General features: G+C 39.0%; 1 long non-coding RNA gene across 1 annotated transcript in view; it reads right to left on the reverse strand.

The window, feature by feature from the left end:
• LOC309961523 overlaps window positions 1-6,987 on the reverse strand; it is a 443,244-nt gene extending 436,257 nt beyond the window's left edge. Inside the window, exon 1 of the long non-coding RNA XR_014326190.1 lies at window positions 6,909-6,987. This is a non-coding gene — a long non-coding RNA (uncharacterized lncRNA). The remainder of the gene's footprint in view (window positions 1-6,908) is intronic.
• Window positions 6,988-15,558: the final 8,571 nt, after the last annotated feature.

Genomic DNA, 15,558 nt, shown 5'->3' on the forward strand with positions numbered 1-15,558 from the left:
TGCAGAGCCAAGTCCCGACTCTGACACTCACTCACTGTGGGACCATTTACCAACTGGATTGCCACTGTCTCTTCTCATTGATGAGTTGATGTGATATCTAAACTCCAGAGGATTCTCTGATTCCTATTCTGTTTTGTTATGCTCTGTTTTGTGCTATTCTTTCCTACCTCCACACACAAATATGAGCAACAGAGAGACAGATGATGTAAACAGACAAGCATATTTATAACACCCATTCGTAGGTTTACAGATTTTTAAAAATGGAAGGCTTTCATCTACCGCTCTCATTTAATAGGCAAAAATATGGAAGCCTAGGGAGGTGAAGTGCCTGGTCCTAAGACACACACATCATTCCTTGCTTGAATAACTTCAAATAGGGGAGGGTCCTTAAATTAAGTCCACAGACCTGAGGGTCTCCATGAATGAACTTTAGGGGTCTATATACCTCCTGAGAGTTTGCATGTAAAAGCTGGTGTGAGTTTGCATGTTTATATTTTATTTATTCTGTTGGAAGAAATCTTTAGCTTTCATCAAATTCTCAAAAGGATCTATTTTTGTTCAAATAAATCCTTAGTTCTTATGCCCTAAATGCCTGGCATATAAGAGATACTCAATGAACATTAGTTGACTTATGTATATTGAACTCTTAACCAAGACAAAGTTCATAACCACTGGAGTAGAGTAAAACAGAATGTGATCATTCTCTAGAGAATAATCCTCACTGCTTCCTGCTCACAAAATGCTCTATCTGTGTGACATCTTTTGTCAGCCTGTAGTTCCCAGTCCTGGATGAATTATATTGTACAATGCCGTGCTTGTCAATTAAACCAATTAAGAAAAGATGTTTAAATCACAATTTCATCTCCTTTAGGAAATCATCCATCTTTTAATTTAACTTTACCATTTTACTTAATTAACAAGGATTTAATGGCAGTTAATAAATGATATATTAATTAATTTATGAAATTACTTTGTCCTTATTAAAGTAATTCATAATTTTAAATGCTTGTAATTTTCATTAGTTTCATCAAATAAGACAGAGCACATTCAATTAAAGCTGAGTTACCTTACTTTTAGTCCAAGTCCCAGGGAAAACCTCTAGTGTATCTAGGACGTGTGCTGGAACGATGATCAAAACTGTGACTTTGACAGAGGCAGGGAAATGCCTTGGGCCCAAGACGTGGTATCATAAGCAGAGAGCAGTACCATAGAGTAGGCGCTCAGTAAATATCTGGTGAATCAATGAAAGAAAAAAGACGTAGCTAGTGCTGCGAGGAGGACAGAAATCCCTCTTTGAATAGGGAGCCATTAACCTTAAGAAGAACTGATAGGACATCCACCAAATGGAGGAAGATGCAATGGTTAGATCCTCCTCTGAAAGAACATGTGTTTTTGTGGGACATTAAGGAATGGCATCAAGCTGATGATTATCAATGTAGATATCAAATACAACTTCTGTCTTTAGTTATTAAACATTTCTTTATTGGTAATTTATTACTAAGGACTAGTAAATATGGAAGCAACCCAAAGTCCCAGGTATGGGGCCTCAAGACAGAAGAAGTATGAGACTCTGAAAGAAGCAGGTCAGGCCATTTATGGCATAAATATATGTATGACAATAAATTTTACATTTTAAAAAACCCTACAAATGTTATTTACAAATAATTTACATTCTTCAGAAGCATTTACAATAATGACTCACTTTGCCAATAGAGATGGAAAGCTCTCTTCTTTAAAAGATTCAGTCTTACTCATGCTTGTGCCCCAATTTCAGCAAAGAGTTGCTGCTTTATAAATGACTGTGGATTTATACTTTAAGTATGAGCAAGAATGTGATTTAAGTGTAATCAAGGAAGATCCTACAAAATCTTGCTAGTTATTTTACCTAGCTTGCTAGACCACCCTATATCACAGAGAAGGAGTGGATTTCTCATCCAGAAAACTTCCTGAAAAAGAAATTATCTGTTTGACATCTAGGTGCTACCCAAGACTTAAAGAAACAAACACAGGAATTTGGGGTGCTCCCTTGGTGAGTACCAAGACAAAAGGGATCTTTCTATGTCTACTCTGCACCCCCTGGAACAAAGATCCTTGATACAGTCAGGCCTCCTTATCCACGGTTCCAAATCTGCAGATTCAACCAACCACAGATTGAAAATACCCACAAAGTTCCAAAAAGCCAAACATGAATTTGCCATGTAAGGCAACTATTTACATAGCATTTACATTGTGTTTACAACTATTTACATAGTATTTACATCATATTAGGTATCATAAGTTATCTAGAGATGATTTAAAGCATACGAGAGGATTGCATAGGTTATATGCAAATACTATGCCATAAGGGACTTGAGCTCCCTGGATTTTGGTATCTACTGGGCGTCCTGGGACCAACCTCCTGTATTTTAGAGCGAAAAGAATCTAATATCCAGATCTTCAATGAGTCATCAAATTTAAACCATTTAGGATAAAGAAGATGTGGTACATATATACAATGGAATACTACTCAGCCATAAAAAACAATGAAATGCCATTTGCAGCAACATGGATGGAACTAGAGATTATCATACTAAGTGAAGTTAAGTCAGAAAGAGAAATACCATATGATATCACTTATTATGTGGAATCTAAAATATGACACAAATAACTTTTATGAAACAGAGACAGAGTCACAGTTATAGAGAACAGACTTGTGGTTGCCAAGGGTGAGGGGAGGAAAGGGATGGAGTGGGAGTTTGGGGTTAGTACATGCAAACTATTATATATAGAATGGATAAACAACAAGGTCCTACTGCATAGCAAAGGGAACTATATTCAATATTCTGTGAAAAGGCATAATGGAAAAGAATATTAAAAAAGAGAATGTGTATATATATATATGCATATATATATACATATATATATAACTGAATCACTTCTCTGTACAGCAGAAATTAACACAACATTGTAAATCAACTCTACTTCAATTTTTTTTTAAAGTGAGATTTAAACCATTTATCTTACCTGGAGCTGAGGTTCTTTTGTGTTGAGAGTTTTCTCCCTAGCAGCTGAGAATGAAGTCTTGGAAGAAACTGTGGATGGCTGACTAAGAGAAGATATTTTGTTTTAGCAAATTTTATTTTAAACTTATTCATATTATGATCCATTCATTAGGTGGAATACTAGGCACTTCTTAAAATGGCAGTATAGAACAATTTAATGAAAAAGTTAATGTTCATTTAAAATTTTCCTTCTTTCTATGGTATATCAGAAAATATTTCATATAATAAATATATATATATATAAATATAATAAAATATACAAATTACATATATAATTCATATCATAAATTAATAAATAAATAAAAATAAATAAGCATATGGACCCAGAATTGATGAACTGCAACTCAGAAATAAACTCCAGTGTTTGTGCAACATTATTACACAGATATATTCTTACTTTCTAAAATTCTTCCAGTTACATCAAGAGTTCCTCTTGATGGAGGAATGGTGTGGACTTCTTTCAGGGTGCAAGAACTGGTCTTCATTACACAGGAACATACAGGTATTTCCTTAGAGTTCATCTGAGCAATTATCTGACAATGACCCTGAAAAAGACTCTGAATAACTGAATATGAAAGAAACTTGGGGTTCTTAAATGCGTCATCTTCTATATTGACATATGAACGTTATTTAACTTACAACTTCAAAATCGAGTTGATACTATTAAATCATCTAATGTCATCTGTGGTCAGGTTCAACTAGCCCCTTAGCTCTAGAGCTGATCACAGATATGAAAGTCATTGAAGGGAAATAATTGTTGGTCATAGCTCCCTGCTGGAATTTTAACTGAAGAGTGTAATGCTCCTATTGTGTACTTACAGATGTGATCAATACAAGGGAATGAGAGTTTAAGTTGTCAGAGTTAATGGTTGTTCCAGCCCTGAAAGAAAAAGGTGGGGGGCTGGATTCAAAGACCACCAAGAAAATTTATTTATTCATACAAAAATACTCATTGAAACTACTGCGTGCTAGGCTAAAGATAAAAGGAACAAGAAAGAGACAGTGCCTCACTGTATGAAGTTTTATGTATTTTCCACTCACAAGCAATTCTTGAGCATCGTCTTTGTGCCAATATAATAGATTTGGGGCGGGGGGTTGGGGGGAGAGACAGTCCACAGTGCCTAGTCTTGAAAAGCAATACTATGCTCTATTTGTACTCTCTTTGGAGATATTGAGGAAATACACCATTAAAAAAGGGCAGGGGGAGATATCATTCAAGTGAATGTACAATGGTATAGGCAGAATAATTTGAGGTAACATTATTAAGTAAATGAAGTTTGACTTTGGTTCTCTGCTTCTGTTTTTATATATTTCCTTTCTTTCGGTGTCTCTGAGGCTCCCTGGCACTTTCCTAAGGCCTTGATGTTCACTATCCACGGCCTCAAAGCTAATCCAAGGCCAAATAACTAATTTGACAAACTAATTTCTACTAAAGCATCTACTAAACTATTTTATCCTAACTAATCTGATGAACTGATTTCTACTAATTAATTTAGGGTTATTTTCCTAAATAAACCTAGAATAACAACAATGCCGTATATTCTCATTGTGCTGTTAACGTATTTACAAGCACCAATGCAAGGTACTGTGTGTTCAACGGTAAGGGGCTACAAAGATGAATAAGGCATTAACCTTGTTTATAAGGGACCTTATAAGGAGGAGAGATCAATACACGAGCAACTTTATTCAAAGCAGTGAACAGCAGGGACGGCATGAGCATGAGGGTCAAGAGAGGGCTGAGCTTTCATCCCACACTGGCTGCCACTTAAGAACTTTTGAGGTTCTGGGGTACAGCACTGCTTGAGGTCAATAGGTTCTTGCACCTAAACCTGTCATCAAGCTCCTTTAATGAACCCCAGCCTGGGTCTTCCTACGTAGGAGAGGTAGAGAAGAGCAATCCCAGCACTAACGGGAGGAATCAGTGAGATCTCCAAGGGAAAGATGAACCTCTAGAAAGAGAAGCCTGGGCTGTGAGGTCCAGCCACTTTCATTGCCTTGGAGGGTCTAGGGCCGATTTTTCAAAAGAGCTGGCAGATTTCCTTAAATACTAACAATACTTTTCAGAGATGGGAGGCAGGCTGATAAAAGGTTACTGTCCCACCCTACCAGATACAAAGACTTTCAAATGAGTTTTGTCTTTGTGGTTTAACCCAGAGATGAACACTGGCAATTCCAGGTCAAGTTGGAGGAAAGACAGTGCCTTGCCAGATCAACAAAGATATAACTGTGAACAACTAGTCCCTTTAATCACCTCTCAAGTCACACCCAGCACTGGAGTCTTATACTAAGAAGACAAGTCACAAAGCTGATCTACAACAGCCAAATGTGTTCCCACCTCCTGGACCCTCCCTTCTTATATTTTCATTTCTGTGACATTAGATCAAGTTTTTCACACTCCCTAGGTTACAACAACAGTCTTCCTTGTCTCCAGTAAAATCTGATGGCAGAGGCTTCCGGGAAGATGGCGGAAGAGTAAGACGCGAAGATCACCTTCCTCCCCACAGATACACCAGAAATACATCTACACGTGGAACAACTCCTACAGAACACCTACTGAACGCTGGCAGAAGTCCTCAGACCTCTCAAAAGGCAAGAAACTCCACACGTACCTGGGTAGGGCAAAAGAAAAAAGAAACAACAGAGACAAAAGGATAGGGACGGGACCTGCACCAGAGGGAGGGAGCCGTGAAGGAGGAAAGGTTTCCACACACTAGGAAACCCCTTCGCGGGCGGAGACTGCGGGTGGCGGAGGGGGGAAGCTTCGGAGCCGCGGAGGAGAGCACAGCAACAGGGGCGCGGGGGGCAAAGCGGAGAGATTCCCGCACAGAGGATCGGTGCGGACCAGCACTCACCAGCCCGAGAGGCTTGTCTGCTCACCCGCCGGGGCGGGCGGGCTGGGAGTTGAGGCTCAGGCTTCAGTCGGAGCGCCAGGAGAGGACTGGAGTTGGCGGTGTGAACACAGCCTGCAGGGGGTTAATGCGCCACGGCTAGCCGGGAGGGAGTCCGGGGAAAAGTCTGGACCTGCCGAAGAGGCAAGAGACTTTCTCTTCCCTCTTTCTTTCCTGGTGTGCGAGGAGAGGGGATTAAGAGCGCTGCCTAAAGGAGCTCCAGAGACGGGCGCGAGCCGCGGCTATGAGCACGGACCCCAGAGACGGGCATGAGACGCTAAGGCAGCTGCTGCTTAGCACACAGAAGCCTGTGTGCGAGCACAGGTCACTATCCATACCCCCTTCCGGGTAGCCTGTGCAGCCCGCCACTGACAGGGTCCCAGGATCCAGGGACAACTCCCCTGGGAAAACGCACGGCACGCCTCAGGCTGGTGCAACGTCACGCCGGCCTCTGCTGCGCAGACTCCGCCCGCACTCCGTGCCCCTCCCCCACCCCGCCCCCCGCCTGAGTGAGCCAGAGCTCCAGAATCAGCAGCTCCTTTAACTCCGTCCTGTCTGAGCGAAGAACAGACGCCCTCCGGTGACCTACATGCAGAGGCGGGGCCAAATCCAAAGCTGAGCCCCTGTGAGCTGTGAGAACAAAGAAGAGAAAGGGAAATCTCTCCCAGCAGCCTCAGAAGCAGCGGATTAAAGCTCCACAATCAACTTGATGTACCCTGCATCTGTGGAATACATGAATAGACAACGAATCATCCCAAATTAAGGAGGTGGACTTTGAGAGCAAGATTTAGGATTTTTTCCCCTTTTCCTCTTTTTGTCAGTGTGTATGTGTATGCTTCTGTGTGAGAGTTTGTCTGTATAGCTTTGCTTCCACCATTTGTCCTAGGGGTCTATCTGTCCAGTTTAAAAAAATTTTTTTTCTTAATAATTATATTTTTATTTTAATAACCTTATTATATTTTATCTTATTTTATTTTACTTTATCTTCTTTCTTTCTTTTTTTCTTCCTTCCCTCCTTCCTTCCTTCCTCCCTCCCTCCCTCCTATCTTCCTTTCTTTCTACTTCTACTAATTCTTTCTTTCTACATTTTCTCCCTTTTATTCTGAGCCGTGTGCATGAAGGCTCTTGCTGCTGCAGCCAGGAGTCAGTGCTGCGCCTCTGAGGTGGGAGAGCCAACTTCAGGACACTGGTCCACAAGAGACCTCCCAGCTCCACATAATATCAAACAGCGAAAATCTCCCAGAGATCTCCATCTCAATACCAGCACCCAGCTTCACTCAACGACCAGCAAGCTACAGTGCTGGACATCCTATGCCAAACAACTAGCAAGACAGGAACATAACCCCACCCATTAGCAGAGAGGCTGCCTAAAATCATAATAAGTCCACAGACACCCCAAAACACACCACCAGACGTGGACCTGCCCACCAGAAAGACAAGATCCAGCCTCATCCAGCAGAACACAGGCACCAGTCCCCTCTACCAGGAAGCCTACACAAGCCACTGAACCAACCTTAGCCACTGAGGACAGACACCAAAAACAACGGGAACTACAAACCTGCAGCCTGCAAAAAGGAGACCCCAAAAACAGTAAGATAAGCAAAATGAGAAGACAGAAAAACACACAGCATATGAAGGAGCAAGATAAAAACCCACCAGACCTAACAAATGAAGAGGAAATAGGCAGTCTACCTGAAAAAGAATTCAGAATAATGATAGTAAAGATGATCCAAAATCTTGGCAATAGAATAGACAAAATGCAAGAAACATTTAACAAGGACCTAGAAGAACTAAAGATGAAACAAAAAACGATGAACAACACAATAAATGAAATTAAAAATACTCTAGATGGGATCAATAGCAGAATAACTGAGGCAGAAGAACGGATAAGTGACCTGGAAGATAAAATAGTGAAAATAACTACTGCAGAGCAGAATAAAGAATAAAGAATGAAAAGAACTGAGGACAGTCTCAGAGACCTCTGGGACAACATTAAACACACCAACATTCGAATTACAGGGGTTCCAGAAGAAGAAGAGAAAAAGAAAGGGACTGAGAAAATATTTGAAGAGATTATAGTTGAAAACTTCCCTAATATGGGAAAGGAAATAGTTAATCAAGTCCAGGAAGCACAGAGAGTCCCATACAGGATAAATCCAAGGAGAAACATGCCAAGACACATATTAATCAAACTGTCAAAAATTAAATACAAAGAAAACATATTAAAAGCAGCAAGGGAAAAACAATAAATAACACACAAGGGAATCTCCATAAGGTTAACGGCTGATCTTTCAGCAGAAACTCTGCAAGCCAGAAGGGACTGGCAGGACATATTTAAAGTGATGAAGAAGAAAAACCTGCAACCAAGATTACTCTACCCAGCAAGGATCTCATGCAGATTTGATGGGGAAATTAAAACCTTTACAGACAAGCAAAAGCTGAGAGAGTTCAGCACCACCAAACCAGCTTTACAACAACTGCTAAAGGAACTTTTCTAGGCAAGAAACACAGGAGAAGGAAAAGACCTACAATAACGAACCCAAAACAATTAAGAAAATGGGAATAGGAACATACATATCGATAATTACCTTAAAAGTAAATGGACTAAATGCTCCCTCCAAAAGACACAGATTGGCTGAATGGATACAAAAACGAGACCCATATATTTGCTGTCTACAAGAGACCCATTTCAGACCTAGAGACACATACAGACTGAAAGTAAGGGGATGGAAAAAGATATTTCATGCAAATGGAAACCAAAAGAAAGCTGGAGTAGCAATTCTCATATCAGACAAAATAGACTTTAAAATAAAGACTATTACAAGAGACAAAGAAGGACACTACATAATGATCAAGGGATCTATCCAAGAAGAAGATATAACAATTGTAAATATTTATGCACCCAACATAGGAGCACCTCAATACATAAGGCAAATACTAACAGCCATTAAAGGGGAAATCCACAGTAACAGAGTAATACTAGGGGACTTTAACACCCCACTTTCAGCAATGGACAGATCATCCAAAATGAAAATAAATAAGGAAACACAAGCTTTAAATGATACATTAAACAAGATGGACTTAATTGATATTTATAGGACATTCCATCCAAAAACAACAGAATACACATTTTTCTCAAGTGCTCATGGAACATTCTCCAGGATAGATCATATCTTGGGTCACAAATCAAGCCTTGGTAAATTTAAGAAAATTGAAATTTTATCAAGTATCTTTTCCGACCACAACGCCTTGAGACTAGATATCAATTACAGGAAAAGATCTGTAAAAAATACAAACACATGGAGGCTAAACAATACACTACTTAATGACGAAGTGATCACTGAAGAAATCCAAGAGGAAATCAAAAATTACCTAGAAACAAATGACAATGGAGATATGACGACACAAAACCTATGGGATGCAGCAAAAGCAGTTCTAAGAGGGAAGTTTATAGCAACACAATCCTACCTTAAGAAACAGGAAATATCTCGAATAAACAACCTATCCTTGCACCTAAAGCAATTAGAGAAAGAAGAACAAAAAAACCCCAAAGAAAGCAGAAGGAAAGAAATCATAAAGATCAGATCAGAAATAAATGAAAAAGAAATGAAGGAAACGATAGCAAAGATCAATAAAACTAAAAGCTGGTTCTTTGAGAAGGTAAACAAAATTGATAAACCATTAGCCACTCTCACCAAGAAAAAAAGGGAGAAGACTCAAATCAATAGAATTAGAAATGAAAAAGGAGAAGTAACAACTGACACTGCAGAAATACAAAAGATCATGAGAGATTACTGCAAGCAAATCTATGCCAATAAAATGGACAACCTGTAAGAAATGGACAAATTCTTAGAAATGCACAACCTGCCAAGACTGGATCAGGAAGAAATAGAAAATATGAACAGACCAATCACAAGCACTGAAATTGAAACTGTGATTAAAACTCTTCCAACAAACAAAAGCCCAGGACCAGATGGCTTCACAGGCGAACACTATCAAACATTTAGAGAAGAGCTAACATGCAACCTTCTCAAACTCTTCCAAAATATAGCAGAGGGAGGAACACTCCCAAACTCATTCTATGAGGCCACCATCACCCTGATACCAAAACCAGACAAGAATGTCACAAAGAAAGAAAACTCAGCCCAATATCACTGATGAACATAGATGCAAAAATCCTCAACAAAATACTAGGAAACAGAACCCAGCAGCACATTAAACGGATCATACACCATGACCAAGTGGGGTTTATTCCAGGAATGCAAGGATTCTTCAATATACGCAAATCAATCAACGTGATACACCATATTAACAAATTGAAGGAGAAAAACCATATGATCATCTCAATAGATGCAGAGAAAGCTTTCGACAAAATTCAACACCCATTTACGATAAAAACCCTGCAGAAAGTACGCATAGAGGGAACTTTCCTCAACATAATAAAGGCCATATATGACAAACCCACAGCCAACATCATCCTCAATGGTGAAAAACTGAAAGCATTTCCACTAAGATCAGGAAAAAGACAAGGTTACCCACTCTCACCACTCTTATTCAACATAGTTCTGGAAGTTTTAGCCACAGCAATCAGAGAAGAAAAAGAAATAAAAGGAATCCAAATCGGAAAAGAAGAAGTAAAGCTGTCACTGTTTGCAGATGACATGATACAATACATAGAGAATCCTAAAGCTGTTACCAGAAAACTACTACAGCTAATCAATGAATTTGGTAAAGTAGTAGGATACAAAATGAATGCACAGAAATCTCTGGCATTCCTATACACTAATGATGAAAAATCTGAAAGTGAAATCAAGAAAACACTCCCATTTACCATTGCAACAAAAAGAATAAAATATCTAGGGATAAACCTACCTAAGGAGACAAAAGACCTGTATGCAGAAAATTATAAGACACTGATGAAAGAAATTACAGATGATACAAATAGATGGAGAGATATACCATGTTCTTGGATTGGAAGAATCAACATTGTGAAAATGACTCTACTACCCAAAGCAATCTACAGATTCAATGCAATCCCTATCAAACTACCACTGGCATTTTTCACAGAACTAGAACAAAAACTTTCACAATTTGTATGGAAACACAAAAGACCCCGAATAGCCAAAGCAATCTTGAGAACGAAAAACGGAGCTGGAGGAATCAGGCTCCCTGACTTCAGACTATACTACAAAGCTACAGTAATCAAGACAGTATGGTACTGGCACAAAACAGAAAGATAGGTCAATGGAACAGGATAGAAAGCCCAGAGGTAAACCCATGCATATATGGTCACCTTATCTTTGATAAAGGAGGCAGGAATGTACAGTGGAGAAAGGACAGCCTCTTCAATAAGTGGTGCTGGGAAAACTGGACAGCTACATGTAAAAGTATGAGATTAGATCACTCCCTAACACCATACACAAAAGTAAGCTCAAAATGGATGAAAGACCTAAATGCAAGGCCAGAAACTATCAAACTCTTAGAGGAAAACATAGGCAGAACACTCTATGACATAAATCACAGCAAGATCCTTTTTGACCCACCTCCTAGAGAAATGGAAATAAAAACAAAAATAAACAAATGGGACCTAATGAAACTTAAAAGCTTTTCCACAGCAAAGGAAAACATAAACAAGACCAAAAGACAACCCTCAGAATGGGAGAAAATATTTGCAAATGAAGCAACTGACAAAGGATTAATCTCCAAAATTTATAAGCAGCTCATGCAGCTCAATAACAAAAAAAAAACCAACCCAATCCAAAAATGGGCAGAAGACCTAAATAGACATTTCTCCAAAGAAGATATACAGACTGCCAACAAACACATGATAGAATGCTCAACATCATTAATTAGAGAAATGTAAATCAAAACTACAATGAGATATCATCTCACACCAGTCAGAATGGCCATCATCAAAAAATCTAGAAACAATAAATGCTGGAGAGGGTGTGGAGAAAAGAGAACCCTCTTGCACCTTTGGTGGGAATGTAAACTGATACAGCCACTTTGGAGAACAGTATGGAGGTTCCTTAAAAAACTACAAATAGAACTACCATATGACCCAGTAATTCCACTACTGGGCATATACCCTGAGAAAACCGTAATTCCAAAAGAGTCATGTACCAAAATGTTCACTGCAGCTCTATTTACAATAGCCCAGAGATGGAAACAACCTAAGTGTCCACCATTGGATGAATGGATAAAGAAGATGTGGCACATATATACAGTGGAATATTTCTCAGCCATATAAAGAAACGAAATTGAGCTATTTGTAATGAGGTAGATAGACCTAGAGTCTGTCATACAGAGTGAAGTAAGTCAGAAAGAGAAAGACAAATACCGTATGCTAACACATATATATGGAATTTAAGAAAAAAAAATGTCATGAAGAACCTAGGGGTAAGACAGGAATAAAGACACAGACCTACTAGGGAATGAACTTGAAGATATGGGGCGGGGGAAGGGTAAGCTGTGACGGGGCAAGAGAGAGGCATGGACATATATACACTACAAATGTAAGGTAGATAGCTAGTGGGAAGCAGCCACATAGCACAGGGAGATCAGCTCGGTGCTTTGTGACCGCCTGGAGGGTTGTGATAGGGAGGGTGGGAAGGAGGGAGGAGGGAGATGCAAGAGGGAAGGAGGGAGATGCAAGAGGGAAGAGATATGGGAACATATGTGTATGTATAACTGATTCACTTTGTTATAAAGCAGAAACTAACACACCATTGTAAAGCAATTATACTCCAAAAAAAAAAAATCTGATGGCAATGCATCCTCTCTCAGCAAGGTGACTAGAATAATGCTTAAACACAGGTCCATCATGTCATTTCTATAAGCAAAGGTAGTTTTCCTCTACTGCCTTTGAGGTTGGCTAAAGTGCTGAAAGCTTCCACCTACCTCCTCTCTCCTGAGTTATTTTCATCCTCCTTCTGTGCTACATGCACTCTCCACTCCAACCAAGAACCACACTTCAGGGTCCTCTGTAGGAACCTGCTGTTACGCTTTCTGGGCTGTTTACTCCCCTGGACCCTCCTTCAATCCGTATCATTCAAAAGCAGGCTTTACACTTACTTTTCCAGGAAACCTCTAATCACTGACCTTAACTATTCACATCTCAAGCAGACACTTCTAGAACTAACTTGTATTAATAGTGACTTGCCTATTAATTTGCTTATTTTGATTTATTCTACTCCAAATATGTTATTTTGTTGTTTCACGTGTTACATGCTAACTTCCCAAGGAACTTTCAATCTCCTTAAAATCAGATACCATGTCCTCCAGTCTTTGTTTCTTGGTTTTCTTGTTTGTTTGTTTATTTTAGTTTTGGGGTTTTTTTTGGTACTCTGTTCAACCCATCTCCCCAGTCTCCAAAACAATACATTTTAAGCTATGGATTTCTATCAATTAGCAGATCATGAAATCAGATTTGTAAGCCTCCTACCAACAACTTTTACAGGAAATAGAATAGCACCTCAGAGTGCCTCTTCCATGGTGAGGGCAAGGATATTTTAAAAAATCTGACACAGGGCTGTGTGTGAATGTGCATTAGACCATGATATAAAATGTATTTCTTACTAAGTTGTGATCTGAAAACCTTGAGAAATATGGCCAGAGATTGACTACATATTTATCCTAAATGAGAAAGTTACCTTTTGCACATTTATTTGGATCCCCCTAGCCGTTGCTCCTGGGCTCCTGGTTTATTTCCCTTTGGCTTTTGATGTCACCCCTGTTGGCTCCGAGCATCACTTAATGACCTCCCAGATTAGACCCTGCCTGCCCCATGGATCGCAGGCTGACCCCTGCATGCAGCCATCCACTTTAACCCTGTGTGCCTTGGTCTCTACACTCTTCTCTCTTACGTTGTACCAGATCCAAACTTGTCTCAAGAAAAAGCCCAGAGATGATGATGGCAAAGCTCCTGATATATATAAATGCACACAGCTGGCTCTTTTAGGGAGGAGGGTCTAATATCCTCTTTCCATGTTAAAGTAACTGACTTTATTATATAATGAAAAATAAGACTGAGGAACATTTCTTGGCGCTCCCTAGGAGTAAAACTCCAATTCATGGAGGAGTAATTAAACCCATGATCTTAAAATAACAACTTAGTTAAATTTTGAAAATAGAGCAGCAAAAATTCAGCATTAAAAAATTCTAATTACTAGTTATTGTCTGAGGTGATAGTTATTATAATAAAAATACTATTTTAAAGGTCAATTAGAATGACAATTATACTGCAGTCATACTTTTTCTTATTCTTGCTTCATACATAGAGATATAAATAGAAAATTAAAGTAAATATTCTTATAATTTTTTCAAATGTTCCCAGTGCAAATGCTTTGCTTTTAAAAATGACCTAGTAGGTACTTTCCTCCAGAATTATTTTGGTCAAAATATAGAAATTAGGTAGTGATTTGGAGGAAATTTATAGCTTTTTACATTACCATGGTAATAATCGATATTTCCACATATTTGAATAGTCATAACTTTCCATTCACAGTTTGCTCTGGAGCCAAAAATGACTACATTGGTGCCATCAGTTGCTCTCATAACATGTAAAAAATGATAATCGTTTCCTTATCTTATTTGCTGCCATTTAGCCAATGTAGAGAAAACAACATACAAATGAGGTTTCTTTTACAAAGGCAGCTATAACTTGATGAAAAACTGACAAGGAATCATTTTCCTACATATTATATGTTAAAGCACTTACAAGCTGGAATGGAAATTCCCTGGAAAAATTGAGGGATACCCTGTCTCCCCAGCATAATTATAGGAATGGTCTTACAGTCTGGTATGCAAGCCCTTCAACCTTGAAGAAGGTTCAGGAAAGAGCTACCAAGATATCCGTGGAGTTAGAAAATAAGTCCTTTAATGAAAAGTACTAGCACAATTGAGAATACAATGTTGACCGATTTCTGGGATGAACAATAGTAAGAAGTGGGTGCTTCAGGGAGAAATTGGGTAGGTATGGGGGCTAAATTATTAACAGCAAACCTCTGGTGATGGTTTGAAGCTGGTGTCTGAGAGCTTCCTAGGGTTGAACTGGTCTATTAGTCACAGTTCTGCCCTGACTCAATTCTGCATTCCAGGAAAGCAGGGACTGTCTAGCATGTAGGACATGGCAAGTACCCAATAAATGTTTGTAACAGTTGGCTTTATCTCATATTCCTATTTTATTTTCCCTTCTTACCATTTTATTTATATTTTCTTTCACAGGTTTCCTTCATGGAACAAGAAGTGTTATAAGTAAATACTATATAAAGGTAAATGAAATGTTCTTGAAGAGCAAAAGGAAGAATGTAAAGAGTGCCATGTGAATGGGTGTCATAAAGACTTACAAACCAAGGTGTTATGGGCTTTCAAAGGATGGAGAAGTCACATATGGATACAGAAGCCCAGTGAGGTTTCAAAGAGGTTATTTTGACACTCCTATAAGCATAGATAGGAATGTGAATGGCAGAGAGGATTCTGATAGATGAAGAGAGCCTACTCTTCTAATTCGTTTAATAAATTTTGCTCAAATATTTATTTACTGATTCTAAGAGAGAAGCTTAGGATACAAAATATAACAATATAACTGGTAGTATCGGCGTAACGAACAGTGAACCAGGAAGTCTATC

The sequence above is a fragment of the Leucopleurus acutus genome (genome assembly GCF_964270905.1).
Source record: "Leucopleurus acutus genome assembly, chromosome: 4".
Taxonomy (NCBI): Eukaryota; Metazoa; Chordata; class Mammalia; order Artiodactyla; family Delphinidae; genus Leucopleurus; species Leucopleurus acutus.